The sequence below is a fragment of the Parasteatoda tepidariorum genome, chromosome X1 (genome assembly GCF_043381705.1).
Source record: "Parasteatoda tepidariorum isolate YZ-2023 chromosome X1, CAS_Ptep_4.0, whole genome shotgun sequence".
Lineage (NCBI taxonomy): Eukaryota > Metazoa > Arthropoda > Arachnida > Araneae > Theridiidae > Parasteatoda > Parasteatoda tepidariorum.
Window position 1 is genome coordinate 27809649 of NC_092214.1, and position 11145 is coordinate 27820793.

An 11145-nucleotide genomic window follows, 5' to 3' on the forward strand; every position below is an offset into this window, starting at 1 on the left:
TTTTCTTGTATATATATATATATATATATATATATATATATGCAATTTTTTTTCTTGTTATATATAAATGTAATTTTTATTTTCTTGTAATAATATAATTAGAAATTATAATAATGAGAGAAATTACAATCTACTTTAATGGGTTTTCATGGGTTTCATGAGCTTAAGTAAAACATAAAACGTTCCCATAAAACAAGATTGTTTTCATGGGAACGACTCATATACGAGAGTTTATCGCTTTGTTTATTTCCAGAAAAAACTGAAAAAATATTGGGTGTATTGAAATTATTGAGCTGTTCTATATGCCATTATGTCATTTGTTGTTTTAGATATCATAAACTTTAGGAGCTTCATTTACATTCATAGATTGCGCTATTTTAAGAGATCCATTTGCTATTTTTTTTTTTTTTTTGCAATTTAGGGCGATTAATTCATTTCATTATTTATTTTCGAAACATTTCCTTGTTTACGAATTAAGAAAATGTTTTGTAAAATGTCTTTAATAAATTGTAAGTTTGTTTATTTAGTAATCAGAAAAAACACGAGAGATAAAACATTCGTTAGCGTGCTTTTTAAACGACTTTCGTCGACAAATATTTGGCAAATTTGTTTGTATTCATGTGGAAAAGGAGATTGTCAAAAAAAATTATGCTTCATTCTCTCAATTTTTGAAATAATTTTTAAAAATTGCTGTTAATTAATTTTGTTATTTTCAGGGGAAAAGTGAATTTTTAAAGAGTTTTCTCATTTTTTTAAGATTTTTCAAAAAACATAAAAAATCATCTTTTTGAAGTTCATTTAATACGGGAAAGTGTAATTTAAGCTTAAAGTATATGCCTAAATTTAGAAATATTTTTTTCTGATATATATTTATAAAGTTACGTGGCTTTAAAATTTTGATAACTGAGGTCTCTAAAAATTACTTTTTTTTTTAAAAACCTTAAAGCTCCATTTTTTAGAAAAAATATCTTTTTAAAGTTCATTTAATACGGGAAAGTGCAATTTGAACTTAAAGTATATGCCTAAATTTAAAATTTTTTTTTTCTGATATATATTTATATAGCTACGAGGCATTAAAATTTTGCTGACTGAGATCTCTAAAGATTACCTGGATTTTAAATCCTAAAAGCTCCATTTTTTTAGAAAAAATATCTGGAAATAATACCTAGAATATTTTTAAATTTTTTTGATATTTTAGGATAGGCGAAACTTCTCCCGTTAGGTTTGACTGGCTGAGCGTGAAAGCGTAAAATATTGTTTCCACAAAGAACAATTTTTAAAGTTTCTAAATTTAGAATGTTGCACCCCTATTCTAGACAAAAATGACTAGTGATTCAACAATGGATATTTTCTTTGAACACAACTTATTTTGCTTGGCAATCCATGGTCTAAACTTATAAGGATCGTATTTTCTTTTTCATACGGTTCTGTAAAAAATCCAAATTTCATTTTTTCACTAGTCAATGTCAATTCTATTTAGAATAATTGCAAAACGATTCAGTAAGATCATTGAATTCAAGAACAAATAATGCCTCATAAACCGTCATACTATTGTAACAATTCTATTATGAAAAGCTTTCTTTTCTTCCGTGTCGCATTCTGAATTTTCCAATTTTGACGATATTAAGAAAATTTGTGTTTGCAATAATGCTTGTATTTTACCAAATGCAGTATGTTTGCATTTATATATTCAGTATTTTAGAAATATTCATTTTAGTTCAAAGTTTTTAAAAAATAATTATCCTGCAGACGCATGAAATCTCTGATAATACCTATATGTAGCGAACTTTTAATAATCGTGCAGCTTTTTGTGGACGATAAAACTGAAACCCTCGTGGTTTGCAACCAGTTTGAAGTGGAAATATTTAATTTAAGAACTCTTTTGAGAGTTCACAATTTTTTTTATGAAAAGAGAAACCTAAATAATTTTATTGAAAATTTCTTAAAAAATTAATTTGCTATTGTATTATACTATTTAGGAAGATATAAAAGTTCGGAAAAGTAGCGAATCAAATTTTACAATTAGTTTTTAAATAATTTACTAACACGAAAACTTATTACTGTTTTAAATTACTTTATGCATGAAATTATCTTAGGGTCATTAATGCATGCAACAGTTTTTTGATTTATGTAATTTTTTAATTAGCTGCATTAACAATGTATTAAAGGTGGAGAATGTAATTTCTGGAAACAGATGGGCTGATAAATTAACTAAAAGGGGAATTCTACAATAAAATAATAGCTAAGTACTATTCACATGAATTTACAGAAAAGTGGAAAATGATCTGAGAAAAGTTTATGACCTGAAATTACTTATTTATAGAAGTGAGGGGGATTAGATATTCCAGATTCTCCCAGAATTCTATTCTAGTATTCAGATCCATTGCAGTTATGCGGAATTTCGTTCGAGATTGGACATGATTTTCTTGCTAAATATCCGCATCGCATTGGTATATATGATAGTCCCTTGATTATTTTGAGAAACCAGGATTGGACACAGATCATTTGCTTAAATGTTTTTCGTTGAGAAACAGTCGATATTGCTGGGCTAGAGAATTGATTCAGTTCTCATTCAATGACTAAATTATTTTTCTTGAAAGCCGTTATAAGTTATTTCCTTTTATTACGAGTTTTATTACTGTTTATGTCCTTCTGTAATTTTACTTTTTAAGCTGCGGTATCATGCATTTTTATTGCATGGAAACCAATTATGCATAATAAAGCGCTTTTGTAATAAAAAATTTCCGTATGCAATCATTGTTACACGACTTCATCCCAACATCAATGATTAAAATTTTTAAATAAATTTTTCTGATGTCTCACAATACTGGAAAAACTTGTATTTTAGGTGAATTTTTTTTTTAAAATTAAAAGCATTAAAATTTATGAGGAATAGTTTTTTTACTATTTCATGACTAATGTTTTTAATGATCCTTTAAGGCAATAATTAATGTCCCTCTTTCAAAACATAAAAATAGCAACAATGTAAGGAAAATTTTAACAACTTTTTTGCAACGTAATTAATTTCTTGCCTAGTGCTCTGTTATCTCGAGTTAAATTTATTATTTTGGACATGGTTATTTCCAACAGATAACCAATGAAATATATTCTGTTTTATTTAACTAGCAGTTTTAAATAAGATTGTCATGCTTAATATTTTGTAATAAGTGAATTTTTCTTAAAATAACTTATAAAATATTTTTTAAAATAATATAGTCAAATAGAGTCACCATGAAATGAATAATTACTTCCATATAATGCATATTTGTTTCATATTATAAATTTTGTGATGAATTGAATTATGTTAAAATCTTTAATACTTCAATGCAATGAATAATGCAATGACTTTCGTATGATAATATTAAATAATGTAATGAATAATGCAATGTAAAGACTTCTGTATGCAAATAGTATTATGTTTAAATGAAGAATTACTTCCCATATTAAAAAATATGGAATAATAGATTGAATCGTTATTTCTTATAATGGATGACAAAATTATAAATTTAAGTGGTTATTAATAGCTGTATAATGTCTAGCAATAAAATTGAATTTAAATAATAGTTTTCGTGTCATTAAAGTGAATATAATTAATAGTTAATGAATCTAATTAATTTCTTCTAGATTATATTCTTCTACAATATATTCTTTATAAGATTACTATATTAATAAAAGCTTGAACATAGCACTAATTTAATACTTTTTTAAATCTTTTTAACAAATTTTAAAATACAAAATAACAATGATTTATAAAGCAAAATCTGAACTGAAAAACAAAGGAATTTAAAAGATATATTTTTATCGAAAAATCAACTCAAAAAACAATAGAAACAATTTCCCTTTTCGAAAGCAATTTAAGATTTATCCAAGTAATCTTGAATTGCATCCAAATATTTCCAACACGTTCATAAACGACTGCAAACTTTGATTAAAATGAATAAATATATTATTTTACTAGTGGGAATGAGTTTCTACTTATTATTTTTATGTTACAGTAATCAAAAGGAAACATTAAAGAGAACTTTGTCTGGGAAAGATTGACCAATCTTATAATACATTTGGAATTCCTTTTCATCTGCATTAAATTGCTTTTTTTCACACATAGTTAAAACGAAACTTCTAAATTTTTTGCCTTTTGAAACTCACCATAGAAAATTCAAATGCTTGTTTGAGCATTAATTAAACATTAATAATTAGAAATTTTATAGACACTTTACTTCATCAACTGTTGAACTTGCTCATTCATATTTATATACTCTCAGAATATTTATGTAACGTTAAGTTGGGACATTTATTATACTGTCGGCAAGTTAACCCCCTTAATGGTTGTATAATTAGGAAAACGGTTATAAAAGTGCCTATTTTTTTATTCAAGAAAATTATATAAAACTAACAATGTATTCATTTTTAATTTTTGGGTAAATTTTTAGCTTGAAATAATTATGAGTTAAAATAAACTATCTTTAAACACATTGCAAATATTCTGGTACTGCCAGCTAGGGTATAGATTGAGAAATAAAGATGATTTCGGGCATACGAAATATATTGTTTTTATCTTTTTGAAGTGTTACTTTTGAACCTTCCTGCCCAGAAATATCATGGGCATGAGAAATAGAGGGCGAAATTTCACCTCGTTATTTAGACGGGAGCGAGAAAGAAGAGGTTAAAGAAATGTTATGATGTAACAAATACTTTACTATCTAGAGCTAAATGTTATGTTTGGTCGTAATGAATATTTTGTTACCGGTAGGTTAGTGTAATTCTTAGCTTTGATGAATACATTACTATCGGCAAAGTTAATGCAACGCTTGACTGTGACGAATATTTTATTATTGGCTAAGTAATGTAATGTTAGACTTCAACGAAAACTTTTCCGGCTTAGAATTATACTGAAAAAAATCCATTGAGAACATGCAAATTTAGTTGAGTTAACTTGTCTTAAAAAGTGATAGAAATGCATCAATTTTAGAAAAACACACGTGATTTTATTTAAATGATCAAATGCAAATCTTATTGGGTAGGAAACTACGTCAAAAAAATTTTATTGTTTCATTTCCTTCAAGCAATTAAGCAGCATCACAAATATTAAATACAATCTATTGATTGAAAAACTCTCTAATACACACTTTCAAAATTAATCTTGTAAAAAATGTTAAAATTTTTTTAAAAAATTTCAATTTATTTTTGTACTTGGGAAAAATAAACCATGCTTATTTAGGCTTTAGATTTATATCTTTATATATTAAAAAAAGGTCTCTTTAATTCCGATACTGAGCTACAGAGGTTACCAGAAAAAATTTCAATTCAATTAAATATTTTACTAGTAAGGTAGCATTAGTATTCTAAAACTAATATCGATAATCCATATCGATCCAACTATATTAAGTATACATATCGATAGGTATACTTAAGAGGTTAAGGAGATGTATAAGGAATAGCATGCGTTTCATCCAACAGATAAACTAGTTTTAGTATTTTTATTTCCACCTTTTTAATGTGATTAAACTCGATAATTATTTCTCACATAAGTATTAATTAGCTACTCTTTCTAAACAAATCTTTTTATTTCGTTTTCTTAAAAAAAATCTAGCAGCTGTATAAAATGTGATGAATATGAAGCACCTGTATTTTACTAGAATCATTTCGATTTTAAATTAGTATGAAGAATCCAGACCAAATCAAAAAAATAATTTTTGATTGTATCGTCAATCCTTTTGAAATTATTTAAACATTTGCAACAAAAATATAAAAATTCCGGTAAAATTACCGTACTGTATGGTAATGACATTTATAATAAAAAGAACAACAGTTTTCTGGTATTAAAAATCATAATATACGGTATTTAAATCACTCACTTGGAATTTTTTTCATTCATATGGCAACGGTTAACCGGAAATTTTGGCTTTCAAAATTATAGTTCTTATTATCACACATCTGGAAAAAAAATGAAACTGAAAATTAAATTGCTCTAGGGTATCATGATAAAATTACCATATTTACCGAATTCTATCACGCATTTCAAAACCATATTTTATTGTTTTACAAAAATCATTGCCAAAGCACTTCGGTAAAAATTTCCGATGCTCCCATAGAACCAGAAACACGATAAATTCTACTATATTCTGGTAATTTCTTCCACACTTTTTTCTGAGTGTATATTTTGTTTTTAAAGTTTTACATTGAAAATTATAAGTTTGCTTAGCACTAGAAATACCAATGTTTCCCCTTTTTTTTTCGTATTCTTGTGTTACAGAAAGTGTAATATTTAGGGAAATATACTTTGAAGTGGCTTAAAAAAGTTAAAAAAATATTATTTTCAATATTATGTAATTCCAAAAAAATATTAACAAAATAAAATGCTGTTAAATTCACACAGTAAAAATACCGGATCAAATTACGGTAAAAAGTACTGTCTCTTTGTGTGCATCATCCGTAAAATACATTGTACCATAAAATTTATCTTCACCGTAAAATATTATTACGTAGATTTTGCTGCAATATTTAGTTAATAGAGTGATTTCATAGTAGTTATTACTGTAAAAATTACGGCATATCAGAATTTTTGAATGAATGAATTTTGCGGTAAAAAGTCCCAACACCCTGACTGCCGGTATATTTTCATCGTTCATGGTTGTCTTAATCTTATACTTTTCAGAGACGTCCACGTAACCTAAATAAAATATCATAAAAGTATATAGAGAAATTGACCAACATTTTCAGGAAGAATGTTAAAAATGTTTTTAAGAAAATTAACTTGCAACAGTATTATCAAATAATTAAAACAAATGTCACTAAATCACTTTCCATTTCCGATAAATATAGAACAAGATTTCTTTGCTACATTTTTAAATAACTTTTAGTAAATGATAAAATGTTGATAAAAATTGAAGTTTTAATAAAGTAATTTATAACAACATTGTGTTATGGAAGTTCGGAGCACAAATATTTCAAAATTTTCCATTGATAAAAAAATTGCTATGAACTCTTTTTTAAAAAGAAGTTAAAAACGAATTTTTTTAAAAAAAAGTTTAAATAATTTTATTTATTACATCAAAACGTAATATTTTCAAACATAGCGAAAATTAGAAATAGAAATACTTATAAAGGTTTACTTTTAAGACTTTATTAAATATATCGCTGTTTCACTGATTTGTACACATTTTTAGTTCATTTATTAAATTACACAACACCTAAACTTTTACAAACAATGCATGCATTCTTAGAAAAAGTGTTCCCAGATCTTACAAGTATCATCGTGATCTTAAAATATTACCATGATTTATTAATAGATATCTTGAAATATTTAACGTTGGTTTATTTTGAAATATCAAGTATATTTTAAACAGTCATTGAATTCTAGGAAAAAAAAATTGCGATTTATACAAGATCACATAATTTGACACTCATATCTTATCGTTCGTCAGAATGTACTTTCGAAAATAATTTACAAAAATGTCAAGCGAACACTCGTGGAGAAAGCAAACATATATTTTCTATGTTTAAATTTGTTGATAATTTTTTAACAAAAAATAAAAAATTTTTTTGTCCTCTTATTTTTAAACTACCGGATTGAAGTGAAACCGAATTATAATTTTAATTCCGATAGTACTGTAGAACAATGCAAAAATAAATATAAAACTTGCTCAACAGCCAAGCTTTTATAATGAATACATGCATTTTTCAGATAAAGTTCCCAGATAAGACAGCCCTTATTATTTAAAAACCGTTCTTAATACATATTTTCGAAACCATTAGAAAAAGTAAGGTTAAAAAAGCATACACATGGAAAAATTAATATTTAAACGTGGAAATAGCAAAAACGGCATCTTATCGAAATATTACCAACCATAATCGAAGTTATTGATTGATCAAAACACTTTATGTTGTTTGATTGTGGGATGAAGCACAGAGTGGCTGGAACTCAATTAATAACCTTCAAGTTTCAACCTGCATTCAAACAGGTTTTGGTGTTCTGTACACTCTCCCTCCTTACTCGTAATTTGTCAGATTTCAATTATCGTTATTGTCTTTTTTCTTTAAGTACTAATTTGCGATTCATAATATGCTTGTTTTTCCCCTTTATTTTTTATAAAGGGTTCTATTCTAAATATTAAGGTTTTTAAAAAAGTAAAGGTGGCAAGTATCGACCAACTAGTAAATTTTTATTTAGCAAAGCTTACGTAGAAGCGTAGATCATATCCTTTTTTGGGAAATTCTCTGTATTTTCGCTTAAAATAAGTGTTATGCAAACAAGTATAGTACTCTAAGAAAAAAAAGGATGGCCGAAGAATTTGGTAAAATGTATCGTGTTTCTGGTTCTATGCGTACGCCAAAAAGCTCGGAAATTTTTTACTTACGTGCTTTGGTAATGATTTTGGCAATATTAGCAATAAAATAACAATAAAATGTTTCAATAACATGTGATAAAAATTTGTAAATGAAGTAATATATTTGGTAATTTTATCACGATTCCATAAAGCATGGCATAAAAGGCTATTTATTAGGTTAAATTTCTTTTTCAGTTTTGTATTTTTTACTAAATGTGTGGTAATAAGAACTGAGATTATGAAAGTGAGCATTTTCGGTAAACCGTTATACAGTACTTCAATTTTATTAGATTTCTTTTCTCTGAGTAGTTTCGAATTCAAATATAGTCTGCAAAAATGTATTGTATTTTGTTTTATTTTTCTGAAACTAGTTTCTTATGCCAACTCTTCCCGAAAAGAAAAAAATAAATTATTGATTTTTATGGTTTCAGAAAAACTAAAATAGGAAATGCGAAACTGAAATCGAGTCTAAATAGAAACGTCTCCTATGACTTAACTATTCATGCCGAGGCAACGAAAGCTGACATTTTTTCCCTTTTTTATGAAATGTGGTGTAAGAATCAGTGTACAGATTACATTGTCACAAATTTATTTGTACAAAAAATTTACAGCAAGAAATTTGTATTAAATTGAAAGTGATAAAAATATTGCATTGTATAATATTACAATGTACATTATTGTAAGTTATTAAATTTAGTTTAAATAATAATAAAAATAATCGAAAAGCACGCACCCCCCAAGGAATTCACTGTTCTTTTTAAACTTTTACTATTTCTCGAAGCAATTTTTTAACCACTTACTTGGTTTATTATACTTTCTGAAAACTAGCTACATTAATTTTCACTCACACATTCATTTTCTATAGTTTATTATGAATAGAATTAGCTATTGCTTTGTTTCAAGAGTGACATTTTAAATAAAGAAATTCATTAGAATGTATCAATTACACTTTCACAATAACATAGAATCTCTCAATTTCAGAAAGAAGATTTGAATTCGAAGATTTACTCAGAAGATTTCTTTGCCATTAATTGATTTATTATGTGTTCTAAAAACTAACTACATTAATTTTCACTCACAAATTCATTTTCCATTGCTTATTATGTATAGAATCAATTATTGCTTTTGTTTCAGGGCTAACATTTTAAACAAAGAAATTCATTAGAATGTACCAATTTCTCTTTTAAAATAACATAAAATCTCTCCTTTCCAGAGAAAAAATTTTAGTGAGAAGTAATAAATGTAAAATTTATTTACCAAAAAACTGCTGTATAAATAATTACATTACTACTAGATCAAACATTACTACTAGACAGACTGAAATATTCGTATTTTAATCAGCATTATTTGCTAGTAGCATTTAAAAAAAATCATTTTTTATCTTTAGGTTGAATTGTTACGTAATTGTGATGAAATACGCAAAAAAAGTGAAATTAATTGCAAATGGATTAAATTTCGGCTCTGATTAAACTACCATATTTTCCACAAATTAACTGCTCCTACCCATATTTTAAAAGTCACCAATTTTAATACGTCAGATAAAAAGGTATGTTAATTCAGAAAAAGTATGTCTTTGCGTCTGAATTTCTAATTCCAAATTTAAATTTCAAAGTTTTTTTATTTTAATTTTTAGAGGGTGTAAATATTTTTTCATAGTTTCTAATTAAACAGAAATGGTTTTTAATTTCAATTTATCCTCAAGACTGACTTAAAATGTCTTATTCTGATGTAAGTTACCGTAGAGTTAATATCTGTATAACTTAGGTGTATCAGGAATTTATGAGCGACGAGGCGAGTTACAGTGAGGATCAGATAAAATATTTCCATAACTTAATATTAATTATAATAAATCCTGTATCATGGTGTAATAATTATAAATATTACATGGTAATTCCTCCAAATTTGATATTACAGTATATGATTTGTAAAAATATTTTCGTGCGTGTTAGCAACAAAAATCATGGCAACTACTTTACTCTAAAAGTGGTGTAGTGAAATAACAGATATAATTCTTGGTATAATTAATCACCAAAAACAGTTCTTGGTGTAAACGTTATACTATTTTTTTAAAACATTATTGTTATAATTGTATGTTCTCTTTAGAAAAAAAATCCTAAAATCATATAAACAAATTTTATTAAGTATATGAGATTAGTTCTAAACTTATGCTTCGTTTGAAATTATTTATTTACTCTATCTGACAGTCAACAGAGTTTTAAATTTCGAACGTGAATGTTTTTTGTCAAAAGCAGAGAAAGTTTGCATAAACGTAAGTTTCCTTAGCCAAGAAAATTCTAAAAAATTGCTTTTAATGTCTTTGTTCTATTGTTTTTATGATATTAAATGCCACATAACGAATAGATTTATAAAGGATAGATTTGGAATATTTTATTCTAAATAATTGTAATCGTGATGTGCAATCAATTTTAGAAATGGAGCAATTAAGCTAAAGAACATTTCAGAACAATTAAGCTAAAAGGGATATTTATGAAACGAATATTGCATCAGCAATATTGCATCAACATTTTTTCGTTGTCTCTGTTTAATGTAAAGCAGATGTTTCTTAGATATGATTAAAAATGACTTTTTTGAAGTTTAATATTATAAATGTATGGTAAAAGATAGTGATTTACATTTCTATATAAATATTTTCTTGGATATTTTCAATGAAAATTGCTTTGATAACACTCTAAAAAATATTATTCTTAGAGTGTTATCAAAGGATGTGTTATAAATTGATTTCCTTTTGTTTATAAATATTCTAAAACTTACTTTTAAGTAAATCAAACTGTCAGATAAGCTATTAAAATGACTATTG

General features: G+C 26.0%; 1 protein-coding gene across 1 annotated transcript in view; it reads left to right on the plus strand.

Moving 5' to 3' along the window:
• The window catches only part of LOC107446646 (uncharacterized), a 210058-nt gene that overhangs the window by 69418 nt on the left and 129495 nt on the right, over window positions 1-11145 (plus strand). The gene's annotated exons all lie outside the window — the stretch shown is intronic.